At 40.0% G+C, this 25,815-nt stretch overlaps 1 protein-coding gene across 1 annotated transcript in view; it reads left to right on the plus strand.

Annotated features, from left to right (window-relative positions):
- Positions 1 to 398: 398 nt before the first annotated feature.
- Akap6 (A-kinase anchoring protein 6) overlaps positions 399 to 25,815 on the plus strand; it is a 418,711-nt gene continuing 393,294 nt past the window's right edge. Inside the window, exon 1 of the mRNA XM_051195831.1 lies at positions 399 to 598. The gene's annotated coding sequence lies outside the window, so the exon portion shown is untranslated. The remainder of the gene's footprint in view (positions 599 to 25,815) is intronic.

Genomic DNA, 25,815 nt, shown 5'->3' on the forward strand with positions numbered 1-25,815 from the left:
GCATCAGACTCTCTTGGTCACCCGTTTATTACATTTTAAATTGTTTTGTTTTGTTTTTTCACTCCCTGCTTTGTTCTTTTGGTCTTTACCAGATGAGCTAAAACTCCTTTTAGTAACTTTTAAAGAGGTATTATCTCTAGCCTGAGAGAAGAAATGATCAAATTGCCTGATAGTTAAACATGAATATGAGTTTGTATTTGTTTAGTACTGAATCTACATTCTACTCCCACCTTTATTCTCTAAATCTAGAGCAACAAATAAAGAATTAATCTTAATTTTTCTCCAAAATTATTCCAGGAAAATCCTTTTTCAACTTAACAGGTTTTAGTCCAATGAAGAACCGTCTTCCTTCGGACTAAATTTTGCATATTGTCTGTTTCTTACAGAGCTTCCGTATTGTCTCAGGCTCCACTGGAAATGCAGCAAGGATTCCTAGCACATCCCGGTTGCCATAGCAACAGCAGTCTTTCCCATAATGAGCTGCATCATCTGAACTGATGTCACAGCATCATGCAGCAGGTCAAACAAGGCATCTCCTAGTATTGCATCCTACAGATGTGCTGTAAACACCAAAAGAAGACGTCGGGAGCAGGAGATGGTGAGTATTAAATGTCCGGGCCTTAATTGCATGGCTGTTTTGTTGGTTAATCGGCGTCTGCTAAGGCAGAGATGGAGGGATGTTGTCTGTTTAAAATGGACTGGAGAAAGAAGGGTCGCTTTACCTAATTCTGTTTTCAGGCTGCTGTATTAAGACAAAGGCCTGTAACCGTCATGTAAGAATCAAAGTATAAAGATTTCTTACACCATCTCTGCCTGTTATATTTAGTGTTCCCATGGATTTAAAAAAAATAAGCACAGGATAATTTCCGATTGTAGAAGCCTACATAAGCTCTAAAATGTGTAGTTCATGATATTTTAACATTGTAAAGATACGTTTCTTTTTTATGGGGCAGGGCTAATTGGTCCCATTTGCCTCTGTGATTTATGAAATATTTAGTGACTTGCAGAATGGAATTCAGAATTTACCTCCATTGGGTTTCAGTTTCTTCACAGCAAGGAATAAGCACTGATTAAGCATTTGGCATAATCCTCATGTGAAAGGGGTTCTCTTGCATGTTAAGAAAGAATCTATTAAAAGCATAAAGACTAAAACCAAATGATATTATTTATGTCCTTTGATCTGTATGAAATATCTTCAATTCATGTCCTCCACAGTTAAGAGGCTGTAGCTGGAGTTGCTTGCAGGCTGGTTTGTAACTGAGAGAGGAACACATCTCCTCTCTGCGGCAGTTATAGTCAAGGATAACCAGGCGAGACTCTGGAAGGACCAGTGGCACTGTCATCTCTTGCTTAACTTTAGCCCCAAATTGGTGTGATGGATAACTGCCGGGGTCCTTAGTACTTGTTAGGGATGCAAATCTCTGCATTCATCGAATCAACTCAATTCTGAAAGTCTGGATAAACATGCACTGTTTACATTCAATCCACAGCTTGTCTTGAAGTGTCTTTACTTTATTTATTTATTTATTTATTTATTTATTTATTTATTTTTGTTTTCTAAAAGAAAGTCTAACAAGGCCAGTAGGGAACCTTTGTTTTGGGAAATGACATGGATCTCCCTGGTACAACTGATTGCTATGAGGAGGAGAAAGGAGCAGGCACATGTCAGTTCAGTTGATCAATCTGTCCACTTACAGTCAGGGAGTGGTTTCGTGTTTCAGTGCAGTCTTTTGCTAGTTCTTATTTATATAGTCTTACTGGAAAGAATAGCACCCTTGAGCTCCTTTTCCTTTAGCTTAGATTGTGGATGGAGCCTGAAACAGATATATCATAAGAAGTAGGAACAGATTGGATTGATTTATTTTTTCCTGTGGAGTTGAACATATCAGTCCCATTAGGCACTAGCTTGAGTGGGAGAGCTTGCGTTTTAATTAGTTTGTTTACCCCACATCACACACATGCTGCTCCCAGTCTTTTAAGCTTAGGTGGCTGGCATGCAGCTCTGTGGGATGGAAGAGGTCAACTCCATCGGGCTCTCTCTCTCAAGCACTTAGGAGCATGGATGCTCACTGCCTGCTTTTTTATGGCGCATAGTGTGAGCAGAAAGCTCTGCCGGGACTGCTGGGTGTGAACACAGTCAAGCCAGAAGCTCTAGGGTGACAGGGAGGAGCAAGATGGTAATGGGGGGAAGGGAAAGGGTGCCTGGTGGCTCAAGTACAAGTCTGGACACCATGCCCAGCCCCCATCAGAATCCCTAGGAAGTACTGCTTCCAGTGACAAGTGATGAGAAAAGACTTGTTGGGTAATATGAATTGCTAGGCGTGATCAAATAACTAAAGGCAGCGTTTTAATGGGGCTTCTCTTGGCTTATTTCTTATCTCTTTTGTCTAACAGTGCTTTTAGCTGCTTGCTTTATCACGGGTGATGTATGCAATTACTGGAAGTCACAGAGGCCGGATTCCTTAAGGGCAGTGTTAGAAAAGTGAAGTCATGCTCTGAGGGTGGGCACTGGCGGGTGTGGGCTGCCGCGCAGTGCAGACAAGCCTGTCTGTCATCCTCCCAGCCCCCACAATGTGCAGCTACAGTTCCTCAACTTTATGCTTTTGTGCTTTTTGCTCCAGGAGAACAAAGCCCCGATAGCTGGAGCTGTCATCCGGCTGTTCTGGTTCTTAGCAGGCCACAGGCTGGGCTGCACTCTGATTAGTTGGGCCTTAATTACTAGCTATGGCTTTTTCAGTTGCTGTAGCTTTAATATATCCCCAAGGGGTGGTGTGTGTGTGTGTGTGTGTGTGTGTGTGTGTGTGTGTGCGCGCGCGCATGTGCAAGCGAGCGAGTGTGCATGTATGAGGGAGGGAGGGGAGAGAGAAACTGTTCTATGACTGGATTTATTGATATCTCAATAAAATTTTCCAGAATTTTAAGTATTTTGTTGTGCATAATGACCGGAGAATTTTCAAAACCAGGTTGACTGTGTGGCCAAGTTTAGACTGTGTAAGTCTCACAAGCAGTTAGCCTCTTGTATGCTATTGGCTATGGATTTTGTTCCTAAATTACAGTTATAATGGATTTAATTTCTTCTAGATAACTAGGCCATAGTGAGGCTAATAAAAATAATAACTACTAGCAAGTATAACTAGTAGCAAGTATAACTACTATTTAGTCAATGCATTATTTATGAGTTTTACTGGGCTAAGCTTCGTGTATTAGGCTGTTTCATTCTTAAGAGGACCTAATGAGGTAGAAAGGAACAGTCTCACTCCATATGATTGGGCACTGGTATTCATATTTCATAGACTCAGTTCTTAGGTTAGTCATTTGGCTACAGTCACATGTCTTTTAAACAAGTGGACTGGGATTTCCAACCAGTGCTTCCTGTCTGGAAAGCCTGTGTGCTTTCTACAGCTCCTCCAGTTTTACCGCACCTTAACTGTTTTAGTCATTTCTACTTTCTCACACATACCCCACCCCTCCTAGTTCTGACTGGAAGATCAGATTTACAGTGCACCTCACTACACTCAGATCAGTTTACTGTAAAGATGAGCGTGACTCTTGGCCAGATGTGAATAATTACTCTGACCATAGCTGTTTAAGTAATGCAGAATTGATGCCCAGGCCTTTGTCCCTACCCTGCTTGACATACTGCTTTAGCTGAGCCTGTGCACAGAAAAAGCTACATGAATGAGAGTGAGCATGACAGAGTCTCACTAAAAGTCTTACCTGAGTCATCAGTGATTAAGTTTGTTGTACCCATCTTGTTAGCTATGTCTGCAGTATTCTGCTAATCTTAAGGTATTTGCATTTTCTGGCAATATCAGGCAGGTAATAAAAGCAAAACGTCTTTCACAAGCTTGAAGGTCTAATATAAATTCATCTCTTGAGTCAAGAGATTAAAAAGAGGGTTTATTGGCTGGATATATCAGTGGCTGAAACTGAGTGCTTATGATCTAGTTCAAGAATCAAGTCTTGTGCAAAATCCTGGAAGCCTCGTGCTTGAGGAGAGTCATACAGTCATCTCCACATCATCTTGCCCATCCTAGCCATCCACCCCCAGTGTCATTACAAGGCTCAAGGGGCCATTCTTTGTTTAAGTATAGGCTAATGCACACACTGATAGCACACTGGTATTGATTCTGGAGAGGCGAATGCTTAGAAATATTATTCCACAGGGTGCATTAGCCTTTTTTAAGTTCTGGGAAGAAGATAGCCTTTGTCCTAGACTGCTCCAGGGAGGCCCAAGTTTTTCTGCATGAGGTACAGGGTTGAGAAGTTGGTTAGGAAACAGTTGGAGCATCTACACACAGTATATTCTAGATGGGGAATGACAATAAGGTTCCTTTCACCTAGATACTGAAAAATGTTTCTGTTTATTTTGATTCCATGTGCTAATATAGAAATCACTATAGCTGTCTATGCATACATGGTTCATATATGGAAATGGACAGACTACATGAATAATAGCCAAATTTTCCTACTTTAGATGGATTAGAATCTTGCCATGTGTCAAAAAGGCCAATATTGTCATATTGGTATAAGCTATTCTGAGAAATATAATTGCAATAATTCAGAAAGTATGTTTCTATCTCATTTAACAATACTGACCTATGAAAATAAGAAATGCATAAGGCAGACCAATTAAGGAGAGATATAAAAAATTTATTGCAGTATTTCTTACCTTGACAAACTCCCTTCCTGGACAGGCCTCTAGGTATAGCATTCTGGGAAGGTAGTTGGCCAGTGGAGATGTGTGCGGACAAGGCTCCAGCCTTACATGTGTATACTAGCATGCTGTACAAATATCAATTCAAGTGAGAAGGCTTGGAAGCAGTACCTTAACTAATTTATTTAAAGCTATATATTTACATGAATATTTATGGGTCTGCACTTGTATTAGTTACTTTCTCTAAGCTGAGGTTTATTTTGGTTCATGGATTCAGAGGATGTCATCCCTCATGACAGGGATGTCATGGCACAGGATCAAGTACATTTATGTTGGCAGGAGTTTGAAGGGGCAGTTCCCCACATCTTGGTGGAAAGTAGAGTGCTGCATTGCAACTATAGGCAAGAATAATTACCAAAGATATGCCCATGTCTCATCTCCCCAAACAGTGATACCAGTTGGGTACCAAGTGCTTAAAACGGGAACTTTTGGAAATATTCCAGATTAAAACCGTTGAAACATTTATGTATTCACCATGTCGTTTTAAAGCAGAAAAACAAAACAAAGCAAACACAAACAACTTAAGATTGAGAGCTCTTTCATCTTTGCTGGTAACTGGAAACACTTTTCATAGGGGTATCACTTTTTATAGGACTTTGCACAGAGTATCTGACTGTTAGGTGTTCTGAATTAATAAGGCCTAAGGTTTCTTCTCCAGAAGTACATATCCATTAGAATCTGAATCTTTGATTTGTTTTTAAGACTTGGTGAGGAAAGAAAAGGATTGGCCTCTTATAATCTACCAGCTGTACTTTTCTCTGATCCCCAGCCACAAAGCATACTCTAGATTCTTCCAGCCATCTTGCATCTGTGTGCTTGAGTCACAGGAAGAACTAGGGGAATAGTGTGGGACTTCCAGAACAAGTTCTCAAACTGGATGGTGCCTGAACTGATCCTGGTTTGCAGCCTATGTTATAACCTGTGCAGTTAGACAAATCCACACGTGACTCAACACTTTGCTGTTGTGATCTTAGAACTAAACGATGTCTGCCTAGGGGGATCTGCTTTTCCATTTTATACTGGACTCTGTAAAGTATGCAGTCCCTTTGGTGCTCCTGAGCCCTGTGTGTGTTTGGGTTTGAGGCTCTCTTATACCCTATCTCTGAGACAGTTCAGATGTAAGTTAAAACTTTAAGGCTAAGAGACCACTGTTACTAAAACAACTCAGAGCAAAATACTCCCCATCCCATGGAAAACTAGCAATTTGCACAGTAACTTGGTGGCATTGCGTTTATAGGCAATCAGGGACATATCACATTATAGCTGATGATGTTTCAGAGGCCAGCTTTATGTGTCACCACATTGCTTCCAGGGGAGAAATCAAATCCTCTCTGCAAAGCAAGCTAATTAAGCATCCTATTGGTTCAATGCTTGTACCAATTCTCTTGCCCTTTGTTTACTACTTGATTACTTTCATCACCTTCTTTGTTTAACTCTCATTTAACTAATTACACAACATATTTATGCTGGCTGGGAATGGTTTTATTTTTTTTCCATTCCCCCTTCCCCCTATCATTTTAGTCCCTCTCCTCAGGAGGCCAGGAACCTATGATTTGAGGTTATATTACTGCAGGAAGAGTTCATATTTTTTTTAATTAAAAATGGGAATTACAGTCAATATAATGAGCTTTCCTTTCTCAGTCCTGCCTTGCTAATGTCCCACGGTCCAGATCCAGTTACTATTTGTGGTAATGAGACTTGGGTGATCGGCTCTGGGCTGCAAGACAGGGAAATATTCTCACTTGTCATGACCATGAGAAAGGGCTGTGTTCATTGGTGAGTCTATAGATTTGCATAGTTGTCATCAATGACATGAGCAATGATACCTTGAATGATGGCATATGAATGATGGTTCATGAATGATATTACCTTGAAAAATGATAACTTTTCTTTTATTTTTTTGAGTATATGAATAAATAGAAGCCCAAGGGATCTAAAAATGGGCTTTGATGTCTCTTGGAAGCCTTAGGGTAGAGTTCTCTTCAACAATTGAGCCCCAAGAACTTCATACCATAACAATCTTGATATTTACCATGAATACCATTGTATAAGTCATAAAAGCATCTTACTTCAGGTAATTTACTAGTAGTCAATAATGAACAAATACATCAAATGCCCACCATCTGTTAAAGGGAAAAAATGAAAAACAAAACAAAACAAAACCAAAAACAAACCAAAAAACAAGGACAACCACAAGACCACACATATTTATTCCTGGAGAGCTTGTCACAAAGTCAACACTGTATCATTGTCTGGGCTCTGCTTGCAAATATTCCTGATTACTTCTTCCCTTGTTCTGCCACCTGAGAACCTGAGATGAAATGGGTACAAGCATGATGGTAAATGACATCAGCATGTCCGTGGGGACCCATCAGGACCCATCATCTTCTCTTATCTAACTTCTTGATATGAATTTTTTTTTTTTTTTGCCAACTCATTACCTTCACTTGCTGGCTCACTCAAAATTATCATCTTCTAGCCTCCTTCCGTTTCCTTACTCCTTAGCACTTGATTTGTTCCCACCATGCCTATGGTCCTGTCAGTGTTAGGACAGTTCTAAGCAGGACAAGGCAGGTCTGGTTAGCAGATTCCAGGTTCTCATGTCCCTTCACCCTTGTTATATCAATGTAGCAGTGGTTGTCACAGAACTGTCACTGTCTCTGCAGCTTCTCAATTCTTCCATGAGTGAAATAATCTGCTTGAATTTCACTTTTAATGGTTCAGATGTTGCTCCGTCTTCAATCTGATGTTCATGTTTCTGTGAATTAGGAGAATGTCTCTTTAAGAATTTTAATCACTACTGCAGGCAGCCTATTGACTAATAATAGCGAAAACAGGAGCTCCTATGTGATAGGAGACTAGATGTAAAAATGAACACAGGTATGGCAAGTATATCAATAAAAACCCCTTCCTGCTATTTGTTTAAAGATGAAGATAAGGGAAAATGGTAGTCATAGCAAGCCATGGAGATTCGTATTTCTTCAACACCGGAGGGGTAGCTTTAACACCTCCTTCAGAAAGGCTGCTGCCCCAGAAAAGAGACAGAAACCAGATAGCAAAGGCAAAACTAAAAACAGCCATAAAACAGTGATGATTGCTCTGAGAACTACTAAAGGATACGACTCATACAGTGAGACAGGAGTTTAGCAATAAATGAAAGTAATTGATACTTTGATTTCTTTTTAAGTCTGAGCTTACTCTAGCATAGAACGGGAAGTAATTTTGTTGCTGTTGTTGTTTTGTTTTTGTCATCCTGGGTGTCAAACGTAGGAGAGCACTCTACCGCTTAAGCAATATCCTCAGTCCTGGTAATTAGATTTTTTAAAATATATGTGCTTTAAAAATAAAGCCGAAAAGGATTAGAGAGAGAAACTGAGGACCCAAAAAACAATAATATAATCACCTCAAGAAGAGATGCATTTCTCTCTGTTAGTGTTTGCTTTGTCATCCTAGCCTCAATGCTTTGGTTGATATTTGTCACCAAGAGGCAAGGAGTAGTGCTGGAGCAGTGGCAATGGCCATGGGGTTGCAGTGGGGGGTGGGAGGTTCTGGACTCATTTGAGAGATCCATGGAGGGGGAGGAGAGATGGCTCAGTGAATGGTGGCTCTGAGAGGTCCTGAACACACTTGGCGCATAGAAACTCATGCAGGTGCATACACACACATGGTTAAAAGACAGACAGGTCCTGTAATACACATTATGAAGAGACACACAGACTGGTGGCCGTCTCCTTTGGTGAATCCTTAGCTAGAAATATGCTTGATGGTTTGGTTGGTGCGTTTTGAAAGAACGTTTGGTGTATGCACCCAGTAGGGCGAGTGAGTGGTGAGCCATGGTAGGCAGCGGTCCTTCCCTGTTAACAATACCCTAATGGAAATAGATAGGAGTGTTCCCGTGACAGCAGAAAAGCACAGGAACAGAGTGGTGGACTTGTTTGCCAGATGTGCAACCTCACAAATAAAGCAACTGGTGAAGGTAGCCGTTTCAAACCATCTTTTAGTAGTAGATAATCAGCTGCTGACTTTTATTCCAGAGGCATGCTTTAAATGTCATACTTCTGAAGTATTTCTTTAAAAACAGGTGTTTTTGGTTTTTTTTTCATGAGCTTTAACTCATTTAACAGCAACCTATTTTAGAATGCCTTCATTTTTAAAGTGACTATCCAGCAGCAATTAGAAAAGCACTCTGAATAAGAAAATTGAAAACTCAGTGTTCTTTATTTTAGGACTGTAAGTAAGACTTGTTTACTTTTAAAGTAAGCTTTAAGTGCATTTCAGGTTTGCTTTTATAAGTCTCATGCTATGAGACAAATGATTATGCCGCCTGAGAATTTTCATATGTCAGTAGCACGTGTCATGGTCAGTTACCAAGTTCACACAGCACTGGTGTTGAAGTGGCAGGATCATTAGGGAGACAATGACTGGGATAAGGGAGCTGAGCTTTGGTGCTTACTCAGTAATTCCCCCGAACCTTGGTTTCCTTCATAGTAAAGCAAGGGCTAAAACAAAAGGGCTAAATTTAAATGAATTTTTTTTTGTTGTTGTTTCCTATTAACTCAAATCTTTTATATCTCACTTGCAGGGTTTTCTGTAACTTTTAATTGTTTAACCTTCTGACTTTAAATGCCATACTCCAATATTTTAAGTGTGCTTGTTGTTCTCGTGTAGATGAAAATAGTCAGAAGTCTTGTCTTTGATTTTTTTTTTCCCCCTTGGCTTTCCTTACTTTCTTTAAGAGATTTGTTCATTTCTTGCATTTTTTGCTTGGTCTTTTCCTCTATTCTTCCAATTTGTTTTTTTTTTTTTCCTTCCATTTCTTTAAGGGATTTTCTCATATTGTCTTTGAGGGCCTCTGTCATTTTTATGAAGTTATTTTTTAAAAATCATTCTCTTCTGCTTCCTCTGCTTTGGTGTGTTCAGGTCTAGTTGATGTAGATTCCCTAGATTCGGGTGGTGCCATGCTTGTCTTTCTATTGTTGGGTGTTTTCTTGTATTGCCATCTTCCCATCGCTTCTTCCAGTGGGTGCAGGTAGAGTCTCTCTCTCTTTAGCTTGTTCTCCCAGTGGCTGTAGGTGGGTCAGGAGTTCGATGTCTGTAACTCTGGATGATCCGAGCTCTCTTGGAGGTGTCCGGCAGAGGGCAGGTGATGGGGCCCAAAGATCAGGTGAGTGCGGGCTCAAGGTGGTCCCATGTGGAGAGGTGGGTCCAGTGTGCTCAGAGCCGACTCAGGAAGTTCCAAGGAGGTGGAGGAGGTGTTGGACCCACACTCTGGCCCACGAGCAGTGGGCCCAGCAGGACCAAGGGTGAGGGGAAGCTAGAAGTCTTGTCTTAATCCAGGAGAGCTATTGTGATAACATAGAGGGCAGATTTCACAGAATCTCATTCTTCACAGTTGTGAAGGCCAGAGCTCCAAGATCAGGGCACTTCAGCCAGTGGTAGCAAGTGTCCATAGGACAGAATTACAGAATCTGAACGATTGCATTGGCTCCATTTGCTAATATCATCACACTGGGGGCTGGGGCTTCAACATAAAAGTTTTTGTAACAAATATTTAGACAATGGTGTTCATGTGTCGCGTTTTTTTTCTCGCGTTTATGTGTTTAGCCTGAATTTCCCAGTACTTCATGGTTGCCAGCTGGTAGTCAACACATAAGGTTTCATTTAAGCCAACCAGTTGTTTTCTTCTCCAGTAATTCTTCCAGCATAGCTTCTCTATTTTGCAGATTCATTCATTTTGTCTTTTTTAGCCATAGCATATACATTCAGTTAGTGATCAGGATAAAATATTTGGTTCTTCTTGCCTTACCCATTGGGAATGGAATCTCTAAGAAACTCATATTGTTGTCCCAGACATCGATATACAATATGAGTGACTGCTTTTTTTAGTTTGAACCATATGGGTTTCCCATTTTTGTGGTCAAATGACCAAATAATTACCAACTTTATGTGGTTCAATAAAATCATTTGTTATCATAATATATTAGTTTTTTTCCTGTTTTTATATGTCAGTGATGAAAACCAGTCCTTAATGAGCAAGGGAAGTAATGCACAGTAGTCAAGGGCCTTGGTGAAGGCTGATCTGGGCTGGGGCAGATTTCTGCTTTCTCTGCTACCGACTTTATGACTGTAGCAAGTTGTTTAACTTCACCAGGCTTTAGCAACCTCATTTGAGAAATGGAAATGGTAAAGCCTGCCTTGCAAGCTTGTTGGTAATGTTCATGGCTCACAGAATGGCACCTGACATATGTTGACACTTGATAAGTGGTTATGATGCTGTTACCACAATAGTACTTCTCAGCCACAATATGTAAATGCTTAACTGCTAAACAAGTGGCTCTCTGTAGACTGGAAGAGAAGTTGTTGTAAGAAATGGCAGGTTCCTGGGAAGAGGGTTTCCTTTAGCATGACTTGGTGCCACACCCACTCACATCCCGACAAGGTTCCTAAGGACATTTCTGAGGGGAATGAGAAGTTATCTTTTGTGCCATTCTAGGTGACTATTTCAGGGGCACATATCTAGAATCTCAAAACTTACTTAATCTTCCTCCTTTAATTTTTCTACTTTTTGAAATAATAAAATTCCACCAAAACTATGAAGTTTGTGCATTTATAATAAACAGTTTTCATGTTTTGTTCTATAAAAATTGTGCTAAATTTGAGATTTAGTGTTTAGCCATGAATTCAGATTTCTAACCTCTGATACGTTTTCCTGGGGTTAGATTTATACTTCTCCAGTTTACTGAGTTTTTTAGATATGGCTATTCTCCATACCTCAATGTCATTCCCATTCTAAATCTATTCACTTTGAATTCCCTACCTGGAAGTAAACATTGTTTCCAGTCCATATCTCTCCAGGAAGATATGAGGAGTCATTCCCACATTTCCAGCACTCTGTCCCTTTTCTGCCTTCACCTGACCATTGTTGAGATTTGGTAAGGTTGAGCCTGTGAGAATACACTTTTTTTTTTTTAATATGTCTAGTGGACTAGGTTGGGCTTGCCCATCTCCTGGCTTCCGTTTGTCTAAACAAAGACTGAATACAACCAGGTAGCATCTCATGGACGTCTCTCTCCTATCTCCACAATCATTCTAGACATTTCTAAACTTTTCCGAGCTTGGCTACAGTGTATGTCCAGGACAACTTCAGGATCCAGTGTGGCTAGCACACTGTGGTGGGGAAGAGGGAAGAAACACACAGTATGAATGCTGGATATGCAGCTGTACTGCACAGGCGATTTTAGCCTAAGTTATTTGTTACATTTTAAAGCTTGAACTAAACATTGTTGTAGTCAAAGTGTCCCTAAAGTTAGTGTGCCACCATCTCCAGCAATGTTCACAATGGAGTAATGCAAAGGCTTTGATTCTCTTTGAGGATCCAGAAGGCAGGCTCCCTTAAAGAAAGCAGATGAGGCACTGGTGAGCTAAGATTTCTGAGTTTAGAGGTTTGTCTATCCTCCTGCTAGATGCTTACCCAGCCTACTGAGGGCCTGCTTCTCTTTTCTTTATAGTAGATGCGTTGTCAAACATTGTGAAGCTTGGAAACAATGTTTATGAAATACCTAGCATAGTGTGGGTTCTGGGAGGGAGGTACAGGAAATGCCCAGCGGTGATCAGTAGAGACTGAACTATTTATAGCCTGTTGCTGCCTTGTCCTCATTTTAGAACAGTTTCTGTTTCAATCCCAGACCTGTGGGTCATCAGTGGTCAGACTAGTGTACCAACATCTACTCTTTCTGCCAACTGGGCAGGAAACTGCATCACACAATTAACACAGTAAAGAACTAGGGAGACAAATAGGAGTTCTACTTATGAATTCAGCCACAAGCCCTAGGTCCCTTTTAACGTCTTTGCTCATTCCTCAAACTCTGTCCTCATAACTTATGAATTTATAAAGCAATAGTTTTTCTATTATATGTTACTACTTACTCACACTGAGCTTGTAAACACATGTGCACCGTCTCCCCAAACAGTTGGGAGTGCTGTTGACAGCTTCAACACTGCCTGTTCTTGTATTCTGCAAGGAATCTGGCACAATGGTACTCACAGGTGGCCCTGTGTGAAACTCAGGTGCAATTTGACTAGCTTCACTGTGTTGCAGGTCTTTTCTGCTGCTCATGGAGCCTGAAGGCTGTTCTAATAGTTGGCTTTATGCTGGCTTTCCTAAGGCAATGTCCTATGATCCACCTGCACACCTTTGTCATCACTTTGGGCATGGTGTTTCAGGAGCTGTCTAGATGTAGGAGAATTATAAGGCCAAGAAATTTTGTGTGGTTCCTACGTAGAACAGCAATCAGATTTCAGCCTGCATCATTTGAGCATCTGCTTAGGGACCATGATTGTGTACAGCACATGTAGCAAAACAGTCGTAGGAACGTTAGAAAAATTATAAAGCCATTTGATTAATTCTATTAAGTATAAAGTGTTATGGTGAGGTACATGTATGTGTAGTTAATTCTAGTTCAGGGTCTAATCGGGTAGTAAAATTTGACCTTAACTTGGAGGAATGCTTCAGAGTTCCATTTGGTTGGCTGTAGAATATTGTTAAGCACAGTGCCCACCATGTTATGGTGTTAACAGATTACAAAAGCATATAAAGAGAATGAGTGGATAGAGTGTTGAGATGAGGCCTGGGGAGAATATGGAAAGACTTTTCATACAATTGCTATTTAAAAAAGATTATTTAAAATACAAATAAATACCTTGTATTCCTTATATTTTGTTTTTAGTTTTAGTAAAGAGTTTTTATTTTAAAAAAATGGGGCCCAGTGAATAATACAAATCAAAGTGAAAGCTCATAATGTTTTCAAGGGAAGCTCCACTTTTAAAAGTATGCATTTATTGTCTGACACAGGCCAATACCTATTATACTTAAGTATACTTAAGTACAATTAGCCTTGCAGTTTTAGACATGATATTGAGTATTTAAGCAGATGCAGAGGTGATATATACATATTCAGGGCACACAACTGCCTGGAAACCTTTTCATTTAACTTCACAAGAACTCATGGGTTATGAAGGATTGGAGTTGAGGATTTCTTTAAGGCAATTTGATAACCCACAGTTTTTAGGTTACTTTTAGAAACCATGGCCACTCCCAAATTTGAAGTGGTAATAGCTATTCTTCCATAGCATTTATACCAAGTTTGATGACTGGGAGCCTGAGATTGCAACCTGTCATCTATAGAGATATTTATTTAGTAGACTGGACTAACATTCACCCCAAATTCCATACCAGCTGTTTAGTAGGCTTGATGAGCTCTCATTTCTTTTTTCTTTTCTTTTTCTAAATACAGGATCCCTGTATTTAGAACTCATAGCAATCCTGTTGTTCTAGCCTCCCAACTATTGTGATTAGAGGCATTAGCCACTTGCCTGTCCATTTTCTTAGGTATTCTAACTATATGCTTATAGTTTTTCTTGTGGTAGGGTTTGCATCCTTTAGTTCACATCATACCACCAGAACCTCTAAATCAATGACAGTGACACAGACAGAGACAAAGACATCACTAAGAGGAGTGGTCAGTTAAGACTTTAGAGAACTCTTACTCTTTGTTCCCATGAGTGTTTTTAAACTGTTTTAGTGAATGTGCATAGATACATGTAATTTTAACAAATAAAACCATTCTAGTTATTAGATTGCCTTGAAGTGAAAGTTTAATTGCCATAGGTGTCACATGATATCAAGTTATCTTAAAGTAAATTAAAGGTCTTATCAAACAAGGCTGTTTCTTACCTACTTCTTACCAGATGAGAGACATTGAGGTTTACTATTTTCTCCCTGTCTCTCATCTGATAAAGGATGGATAAAAACTCAAAATAGGCATAAGTTACGCTCATCCTCATAATACCAACACATTTGACCATGCATCCAATTCTAGTGCAGACTTCCCAGAACTCAAACACTCCACCCATTATTGTCATTGTAACGAATTCCAATGTTTAGTTGAGATTAATATCTGAACATTAAAAATCAAGGAAGCCAGGTTGGTAAGACAGCTCAGTGGGTAAAGGTACTTGCTGATAAGCTGTCAGGTCAACCTAAGTTTGATCCCCAGAACCCACTTGGTAGGAGAGAGCCAACTCTCACAGGTTGTCCTTTAACTTCCACATATGTGTGCTGTAGCACACACAAGGCGCATCCTCAAGAAAATAAAGACCTGAAATTTTATTTTAAAATATTGATTCTGTATCTTCAGTTGACCTGATTTCTTCTGTACCCCCTCATCCCCAGAAGTTGGGCAGTTCCTACAAAAATTATGAGGTCTTACTTAAATTCCTCAAAGGTAGCTTTGCCTGCCTAGGTTCTTAAAATCCTTTCCTGAAGGGAAATTGGGATACATTGTTCAGGAGCTGTAAGATATTCATCTGAAGCTACCTGGTCCTAAGACCCCCAACACAGACTAGGATGAGTTTTTCAGTGTCCTCCACTCAGCCACATGACAGAGTTCCAATAATGCTTTCAAAGCTGTGAGTGCCCCTTGTCCTTGGTCCCATTCTCACTTCGTAAGGCCCATACGTGGCTCCCAACACCCTTCTCACCGATCCTCCTGGATTCACATCTGCTCTTGTTCGAGAAGACTCCTGGCAGTCATGCTTACAACCAGGATGTTTGAGGTAGAGAACCCTTTCCAGTTACTGTCTAAGGACTCTTTCTTTCTCTTTTAACTCATTAAAGGGGTTATCTATTTGTGGCCTATTATCCCATAAGGACGGTTTGACACTGTGCTTCACGAAATAGGATTTATTTGAAAGTGTTTTTTTAAATATGCAGGACAGTACCCATTTCCCAAAAGATGCCATTTCAGTATTTTAAAGCAACAACTACTTGGGGCAGAAATTCAAAACTGCACTGTCTAGATCTTATGTGAACTTGACTTATATGTGTGAGTGTTTCATTTTTGTTTTGTTTAATTTTGCTTTTTAGTGATCTTCAAAAAAATTTTCATTTTGACTTAAAAAATTGTAAAGTCAGAGAAGAACTTTCCCGTTGAAGTTTTTTGATTTTGTAACTTTGGAAAAACGAAAAGTTTCATATGGCCAGTGACTTCAGGCTTCTGAGCTAGGGATGGAGGAATGTCCATTTAAATACAGAAATCCCTGTAGGCATATCAAGGTTTGATGCTGTAGTCAGTGGGATGACATTTTAGATGAGGGTTTGAGACATACAAATTTATTATAAGTGTGTGTAGCAATATTAATACCAACAATAAAGACTTCTAATTGCTGAGTGATCATATGTTAGGCTCCATGTTAAGAGGTACCACTTACATACTCATTTAAATCCTCAACACATATGTTAAAAGCTAGTTGAAGTAATAGAGTAGCTAGATTGTGGATCCTTTACACAATTATTCAATAAAAAGATTAAAGGCATTTTGGAGAAACTGCTAATTATAGAGCCTGTATGTAGGAAAAATTCAAGATAAACATAACCATTTTACAAAGGAAACATTCAAAAACAAAACTAAACAAAGCAGAAGGATGGACAATTCACACGGGTGAGAAAGGTAAGAGAAGCCTAACTAAGCAGTTTCACCAAATCTAATAAGCAATACAGTATTGATTTATAACTTAAGAATAAAATAAACACACATGAACATGTAATGTATTAGAAAAAGTGGCTTGATATACAAATAAGCAGTAGAGACATAGCTTTATTGCAGAATAATTCCAAATTATATATGTTAGAACTACCATCTACAGAAGGAAGAATTTAACCTACTCAGGGGCTAGATTTAGAGTTTTTTGTTTTCAAGGAACAGGGTAAGGAAATGGGAAAATAGTAACTGTACTACAGAGAAACATACAAACGTGATCGTAAGCAAGCAAAGAAGTCAATGCTTTAGTGATACGTGACTATTCTGTATCCATGGTGTGATGTGATCATTTTTGTTGTATCCTTCCTCCAAAATGTATAATCACAGGTTTTTGAGATAGGTTTCCATGTACTCCAGGTTCGCACTGAACGTACTGTGTAACAAAACAACAATTTGGAATGCTTCTCTTTAGTGCCGGACCTTATACAAAGAGGTAAAATATTGTCAAAATAGCACTCCCCCACTGTTGCTTTGTGTCCTTAGACAATATGCTTAAAATTTGCTGGATTGTAATTCCCTGGTCTGTGGAATGGATATAGTTGTTTTGATACTCCCAGTATTAACAGATACTGCAGGTGTTTAGAGCGATGTCTGATGTGTTTAGTGCCTGGCATGGAAAAGGAATAGTAACTTATTTCTGCTCAGTAACTTCCCCAAGGCTCAAATACATGTTGAACTTTTCCTCTTGCTTTGATTCCTTCCTCTCTCTAGACACATGCCCAGATTTCTTCTCAGTCTGAAACAACCTAAGCCTACCCCTGATTCTGATTTCTTACGGTCTTCCCAGTTCTCCTTTCTAACAGCATGCTTCCTGGCAGAGCAGGACACTGGACTGTTCCCTAAGCCGGCTCCTACACAGGAGTGATCTGGATCCGGGTGATCTGGATCCGGGTGCATGGAGACAGCTCTCACTGAAGTCACCGGAGAAATTGCAAAGTGGTCACTGGATTTGACTCACCTAGCATCCTTTGCTGACCTGGTGGCCCTCCGTGTCTTAGGGAACGGCCTTCCTCATTTGTGGATCTTCATGCACCTGTCAGTTCAGTTCAGTAAAACTGCAATGGACACAAAGCAAGGCCAAGCCAGAAAGTCTGGGGAGTGAGAACGGGGTGCAATTATTTGCTGCTGCCTGTATATCCCCACCCTTGACAGTTTTTTTCCGTGGACTGCTTCCATTCTTTCCTTGGAGTAGGGCCTGCTTCATACTCCTTCAGCCTGTGTCTTTGCCTTGGTTAGCTCTGTTGCTTGCAGAGAACTCTTGACTGGTGTGCGACTTGACTGGTAAGTTAGGGAGGTGCCCTACTTTGTGTGTATTTTCTGCTCTCATCATCCTGAGATGCACTGTGCTGGTCCTTTCCTTTTCACCTGGCTTCTCTGAGTTGTTGTCCTGTGGTTTTGTTCTCACAATAACCTGGGCTTTTTGAATTGTACACAGACCCTCTGGCACGAGGGGAAAACTGCTGGTCCCTTTTCTGGATAATGTTTCTAAAGGCATCAGGCAAAGTACATAGAATGATACTGAGGTGCAGCTGTAAAAATACTTCTGAAAACTGTGATACAGAGATGAATGCTTTTGTTGTTGGTATTTTAATTTGGTATTGTAATTTTTAGATAGAATCTTAGTGCAGAATGACCTGGAGCTTACACTGTAGCCCAGGCTAGTCTTAAACTCACTTCAATCTTCCTACTTCAGTCTCCCAAGAGCTGGAATTGCAAGTTTGAGTCGTGATGACTGGCTGAAATATGTCCAGCTGATTTTATTTTTGTTGCTGTTATTTGTTTGGTTTTGAGACAGTATCTTGCTATGTAACCCAGCCTGGCCCCAAATGTTCTACCTTTCTACCTCTATGGTAGGGGTTATGGATGTTATCACCTTGCCTTGGTTTTCCCTCCCTTCTTTTCTTCCCTCCTTCCCTCCTTTCCTCCTTCCTTTCTCTCTATCTTTCTTAAATTAATACACTAAATAACAAGATTCAGTATTAGGTCTGATAATTACTATAATTTTAAGCAGTAATTATGATAAACATACTCTCAGAATACACTTAAGAACTGCAATGTGGTTTATTCTGGTAATCACAGGCATTGCTAATATTTCTGGGGTGAGTTTTCTGTATTTATAATTGAAATTATTGGGGGACATTTCAGTAAGTGAGCACAAGGTTATAATTTTTCTCACATTTAAGTTCTGTGACATTCTGAATTCTATCTGTGACCCCATTAGGAGTCCAAGAATTCCACGGCAGTGTCCCTGCCTACACCTCCACATGTGGCTGTCATCTATGCCATTGCTTTGTATTGCTCTCCATATCCCCAGGATTCAGCTTTGCCTTCAGCCTGGAGGCCAGAGATCATGCCCTGCATGTCTTCAGGCAGCCACCCTGCACTTCTTTCTCCTAAAAGTTTCTCATCACTTGTCTGTCCCATGGAAGCTCCTAGTGTGGTCCTCTTCCATTACACCTTCCACAAAGCTCTTGGGACAATCCCATGAAGAGCCATTCTTCTCTGAATCTGAGCAGAACTTCTCCTGAGACATTCAGTGACTGTCCTCTTGCCTGCAGGTTGAAATAGAGATCTTTATATGCTATGAGAAGCCCATCCACAGGCAACAGCATAGCCTTTATCTCCCACCACCTTCTTTTCTGAGTCCTTATACCATAGCTTTGTCCACCTGCTAACTCCCACTCATCTGTCAAGACTGGGCCAAGGTGCTTCCTCCTAGGAAAGCTTTTGATGCGTCTCATAAAGTCGACTCACTTCCCTCCTCTTTTCCCTCTCTAACATACTTCTAGTGAGGATCATGCGACACTGAATTACCTTCATATACTTAAATATTTTTCTTTTCCCTCCAAAATATAAAATTATTGATGGGAAATGTTGCATCTTATTTATTTATGGATGTCTTAAGTCCTAAATGATAGGGACTATTATATAGTCATTAGTTTTAAGAAACGTTGGTTGACATGTTTAATACTACTGAAAATTTGCTAATAGGCAACCAATGCAAATTAATTCATTTTAGAGGATAAGAACAAATTAATCTTTTCCATTATATAAAACTGAGGGTAACATTTAGCATTGCTGTGTAATGTAATTGGAATTCTCTACTGAAGAAACCAGGTCAAGGAGCTGCTGCAGTGCAGGAAGGCTGAAGCCACACACACTTGGAAACTGGTGTTGAGGTATGATAAATTGGGACTTTTGTTTTGTTTTTTCGAGGCAGGGTTTCTCTGTGTGGCTTTGGAGCCTGTCCTGGAAGTTGCTCTGTAGATCAGGCTGGACTGGAACTCAGAGATCTGCCTGCCTCTGCCTCCCGAGTGCTGGGATTAAGGGTGAGTGCCACCACCTCCTGGCTAAACTGTGACATTTTAATGTACTGTTTTAGCTAGATTATTAGTTTGCATGTTATTGCTATTTTTTCCAAATTGATAAATGTTTATCTGAACTGAGGTTATATTTGCAGAAGCTCTAAGGGAAATTTTCAATGTTTAGGGATATTTGTGGGTTCTTACTGTGGAGTGATATGCATGAATTCAGAGATTAGAAGATCAGGCTTGGTAATAAACATTTGTAATTGTAATTCCCAAACTTGACCAGAGGATTACAAGTTCAAGTCTAGCCTGGGCTACATAACAAGACTGGCTCAATAGCATTTTTTTTTTTAAATAAAATCACTGAATAGTGAATGGGAAATAATCTTACAATAGATAATGAGATATGGCTGCTACTAGTTCATATTATACTGTTACAGAAGTTAAGAAAAGACATTCCTTCCTCAAAACACTTCACTATCATCTCTAGGAACTGCCATAATAGACTAATCTATTAGAAGGATGCATGTTCCTGCTGTCTTCTGGGAAACCTCACTGATTATCATGTAGGTCTATGGAACTTTACATGTGGTTTTGTATATATAATGCACAGCCTAACCAGCCTAGCCATGAACTCTACTTGCATCTCTCCTGGTATGTAGTTTTGTGACCAATTGCTTATTTTTTGAGAGGTGGTAAAGGTTTATAGATTAAACAAAATGCCAGTCATGCTTTAGCAAAGACTTGGAGGAGCTGACTTTAAGCTTATTCAGGTGACCCAAAGCCACACCAGGATAAGTGCTTCATATAACACCATCACCATGCACCTAAGAGCACTGAAGACTCCAGGACTCCAACGCATTAAGTGTGTTAGCTGTCTTTCCACGGGAGGTTATCCTACAGAAGCTCTCCATGGTCCATTCTGCAACTCTGGGCAGATTTCCAAGTATAAAGTATAAAGTTTAGAAGTACATCAAACATTCAGGATTTGATCTTTGCCACATCTTAAACATCCTTGATCTGGAATCCAGAATCCCTGTTTGTATGCAATTCCTGGGATTGATGATCAACACACGATGCCAGGAACCTTTGTCTCTTGGTTAAAAATGAACATTCATTTGTTTTCTTATCAAGGATGAAGTTTGGGGTTCAAAATAATTATAATTTGTATATATTTTGTTTCATTTATATTCCCCTCTTAGTTTGATCTCCAACCGGTGTGTTGGGCAAAGCCTCAGAATACAGAGAGACAAGAATCGTCCAGTCTATCCTGGAGTAAATTTCAAGGTTAGAGGAAAGCCCATTTAATAAAGTGAACGAAGCAGAGTTGGAGGTGGACTTGTTAACTTAGGAGCTAAGGCAGTGCGTGGGATTCCACTGGGAACAGCAGGAAGGGGAGAAAAACTGGGGTATAGAGCCAGTGGGAAGATGCCTGGACCAGCCCCAGACTCCTACTGAGTGAGTGCCGGTGACCATGCAGGCTGTATTTTTAATGGTTACCAGGGTTCGTAAGGATCTCTATAAATCTTCCTGGCACTGACTGGCCTCCAAGCTCTGCTGTAAATTTCTATCAGGGCAGATACCTGCTGAGGTCCCAGGTGCAGAGGAGATCTGGAGAAACAGCAGCTGGCAGGCTGGATTCAAAACTAGGCTTGGCTCAGGAACTAGACTTGGATGGATGGGGCCCTCTTCTGTAACAATAACTCAGCTGGTGAACACTGGATTCTAAATGTGGATGGAGTTTAAAGGGCTTTTGCCTTTGTAGAGGTGCCAAAAAGAGAGACACATAACAAATACAAACAAAATAAAGTAGGCTGAACTGAATGCTTCAGTGGAGTTTAGGAAGAGGAAATCCTGAAGAGGTTCAACATAAGACATTGTTTACTTTCCTGAGAAGAGACTTCTTTAAGAAGGCAGACTTAAAAAAAAAAAAAAAAAATGAAAAAGTCTTGGATTTTTCAGGGAAGCTTGCTCATTTTAAATATACAAAATACAGAATGCAAAGAAACAGAAAAAGAAGAGCTGGATGTTAAAATATCTTATTTTAAAATATTTTTATTTATGAAAGAGTTGCAAAGACAATACAGGATATGTTCACATCTATCATCTATCTGTCTATCTCTCTATGTCCTTCATCCAAGTTCCTCTCATATGAGCTTTCAATATAACCAGTACCTGCACAATATCTGCCCAAGGTCAAGTCAGTCAGAATTCTAGTGTAGATGGGGTCTCCCATTCCTAGCCCTTACTGAAGAGCTATTGGCTGTTGATAGCTCTTGGGGAAAGGAGAAAGTCTTTTTTGCAGACCTTCCTATTAGTAAGTTCCCCATGCTCCAGTAGATGGTCCCACACCCATGCACATATGGGCAGCACTAATTTGACACAGTTTATGCCCCCTCCAAAAGGATGTGAAGTTGGTAAAGGATATTTTTGAGGGAATCTAGAAGGAGTTGGAGAGGGAAATGAGGATGGGAAGGTATGTTCATGATCATATTTCATTGTATCGATATATGAAACACTCAGAAATAAAGAAAATTTTAATTAAACGATTTTAACAATACCAGAGTATATTGATACATTACTATTAATTATAGACTTTTCAGATTTTCCTAGCATTTCCATTAGCGTCCCTTTTCTGTTCCAATTTACAACCTAGGTTCCTGATTTGAATTCAGTTTTTATATAACCTCACTTCCAGTTTGTGATGATTTCTTTATATTTCATAGTCTTTTATGACTAACACTTTTAAAGACTAGTGACAAGATGTGTGTTTCTGAATTTCAGTCTGTCTGGTATTTATTGATTTGGGAAGAACATCACAGAAGTGCATTTCTCATTGCATCATAGTGGAAGGTTCATAGTGTCCATGCAGCTAGTAACTGGTGATTTAACTTTGAACACATGGCTCACTTAGTGTTTGCCAGTAAAGTTACTATCTTCCCTCTTTCATGATCATTCCTCAGAAGTAAATCATTCAGCTTAGCTGGGCTTTCAAAAGGAGGGAAATTGAGTCCATCTCTTGGAGAGAGATCTATCAAAGGATGTTTGGCACGTACAAATTGAATTTTTACTATAGTATAGAGAGGACACTTGTGGCCTGGCACATGCTAGCCAAGGGCTCTACTGTAGTGTTACATCACCTTGAATGGGCATGTGTTAAAATACCACAAAATAACTGGTAAATCTAGAAGGAAATAATTGGGGCTATGCACCCCTGTTATTTGTCTTTAAATTTTTGTTCATTGATCACAATTTTCATTAGTTTTCATTGAATCAATTACCACTGTGATATTATAACAGTGATTTTTAACTTACCCTATTTATTTACCTTTACTAATTGCATTTTCATGTAAGGAATATTGGCTCCTTTTTCTATATTACTCACTAATAAACTCATACATATTTATTCTGTGTTTTGAATTAGCATTTAATGCTGTTTATTACATTGTTCAGATTGTCTCACCTTTGTCTATTAACTGTATGTTTTTGAGAAGCTGGGGAAGATAATTATAGGCCAAGAACACAGTGTCAACTCTAATCCGTAGTGGAGGAAGCTAGTGGGTTGGGAAAATCCAGGTTAAGCTCAGCTATAAATGGCAAAGGATGGGGAAGAGAGAGGAGGTGACAAACTCAGGCCAGGAGGTCAGTGAGGCCAGCACTGTAGAGAGGATAGCAAGTAAACACAGTAACCAGAGAGTCCCTGGACCATTCAAGGGCAGCCCTCTATATGTTATTATTATACAGAACAACTTAGTTAGACTTTGCTTCCTTGTCTCTGGGATGCTTCTCCCTTCCTGCAGGGCCTATTTCCACCTTCAGCTGTGAGAGGGACCAGATTCTTGCTGATTTGGGGGTAAAGTTGCTTTACACTTTAAAGGCTTAATCTCCATAGAGACAGCCCTCTCTTGTGCTACAGGGGAAACCATTTGTTTTTGTTTTTGCACATGCATTTATTATAAGTTCATTGTGGGGAAGTGGAAGTGGAGTGTTTTTTTTTTTTTTTTGGCTCCCACACCTAAAGAAAACTCATGTCCCCTTCAGGGCAGGCTTATTGTGTCAGTAGGGTACTCTTGGACTGGCATAGTGTAGGAGCCTGGGCAAGCCTTTTCCCTGAGTTGCTTTTCTTTCAGCGCTAAAATGAAAATGATTTGTCTAATGTACAGATTGTTATGAAAACGAATAGGATGATTGATTAACAGATCCAACAACATCCAGTACACAGATTGACTTACTACAGAAGCACAGTGATGTTGTGAGAATTAGCCAAGAAAATGAGAGCCCTTAAGGGATTCTCTGCTCTGTTCCACTGCTAGTGAACTAGCGAGTACCCCAGCATCCATGAAACACCCCAGCATTAAGTGTTTCATGTCTTCTCTTTGGAATGTTTTGGGTATGAGACTTGATGTTCACCTTCAGCACTGCTGGGAATATCCAGTAAAAGTCTTTTTGGGCAGTCCTATATGATTTGTGCTCATTAGAAGGATGAATAAATATGTCATAGACACCAATGAGTTTATAACTTTATAGGGAATTCAGATCTATATAGGTAATTAAAATTTGGTGAGTTAAATCAAAGTAACATGGGTACCATGTGAAGGAAACAAGTGAACTCTGCCAGACTTGGGGAAAGCTTCCTCAAAAACTGACATTTGGGGAAAGCTCCTACCCCAACTAAGGACTTGAAAGGACCAGGACAAGGCACATAGACACATGTGCTGTGAGTGGTTTATATGTGTGTGGGAGGAGAGGGAGCAGAGCCATGGTGATATTCCAGGTGGGGTGAATAGGGAATATGCACAGGGAAGTACAAACAAATGTGGCCTAAACCAGTTTGTGAGTCAGGGGTAAGATGGATGAGCAAATACCTGCCGGCATCAGGCAGCCATGGACTGAAGAAATGATGTAGACCTGTGGCTAGGAGTTAAGACTTTTATCTCACTGAACATGGAAGTCACACAATCAGGACTGTGATCTAGAAAACCACTTCTCCATTAGTTTGAAGGTTGGTCTGTAATGAGAAGAATACAATTGATGAGCAAGTTGTAGGTCAAGAGAGAAAAGAAAGGCTGAGATGAGGCTATGGCATGGAGTTGGAGAGAAGAGAAAGTCAGTATTTCAGATGTTGATGGCATAGGGGATGGGGTCAGAATGAAGCAGAGATGGCCTTACATAGCTGTAGTGTGACCAGATTAAAGGGAACATTTTATCTGAGAAGTAGACTGTATACATACACTCATTAGATCAGTATTAGGAGCAGTGTTATTTTGGACACTGGAGCTACAGAAAAAGCAAGCAAGCAAACAGAAAAACAGATATGCTTTCCTGTGTTGTAGAATTTGTTGCTCAAGTGAGTAGATGGAGGAAAACAAACTCAACAATTAAGAAGACCCTGGCTGCTAACAGGCTGCTTATGCAGTGATGAGTGGGGGTGGAGGTGGGGACACCGGAAAACACCATTCAAGTCCTCATGGTGGGGAGGGGTAGAAGAGGAGTTCCCAGAGGAGCAAGCACTTGATTGAAAAAGTGAATTGGGTGGGTCCTAAGGAGGCAAGAAGGCTGTGAGAATTCCATAGAAGAGGGGCCACACAGACAAAGCCAAAGAAGGGACTGGAAAGGCAAAGGCAAAGGCTGTTTTCCCATTAGCAGAGTTGGGGTAGGGCATTGTCTTCTTTGCTAATCCTTATACTTCTAGTCTGAGTGAGAGGAGAAAAGCAAAACAACAACAACAACAACACACACACACACACAAAACACCAAAGCAACGTGTGAAGAAAACCTACTTTTTGGGGGGGAGGCAGAGACAATGAATCCAGATTATTCTTTGTACAATCAGAGTGATGTTGATATAGAATTTTCTCTCACATGATCACAAGCGATCCTATAAAGTCTGATTACACTGGGAGCCATGGTTGATGCTGGTTGATTGGTTGTAGCTTTAGCAGCAGTATCTCTCCCCTATTGTCCCCTTTCATCCACTGAAAAGGGAGAGTTTAAGGGAAGTGAGTAACTGCATTTTATTGTCTAAGATAAAGAGCTATAATTTGTTTTACACTGGAGGTATTTCTGAAACTTTCGTAAAATAGTTATTTAGATCATATTCTCCCTCTCCTCTTCAATATTACCCGTTTCATATCCCTGTCCTCTACACACTCCCAGTAAATTGCAGCTATTTGAAAGGAAAATAAAAGATTTT

This window comes from Phodopus roborovskii, unplaced genomic scaffold, assembly GCF_943737965.1.
Source record: "Phodopus roborovskii unplaced genomic scaffold, PHOROB, whole genome shotgun sequence".
NCBI classification, from domain to species: domain Eukaryota; kingdom Metazoa; phylum Chordata; class Mammalia; order Rodentia; family Cricetidae; genus Phodopus; species Phodopus roborovskii.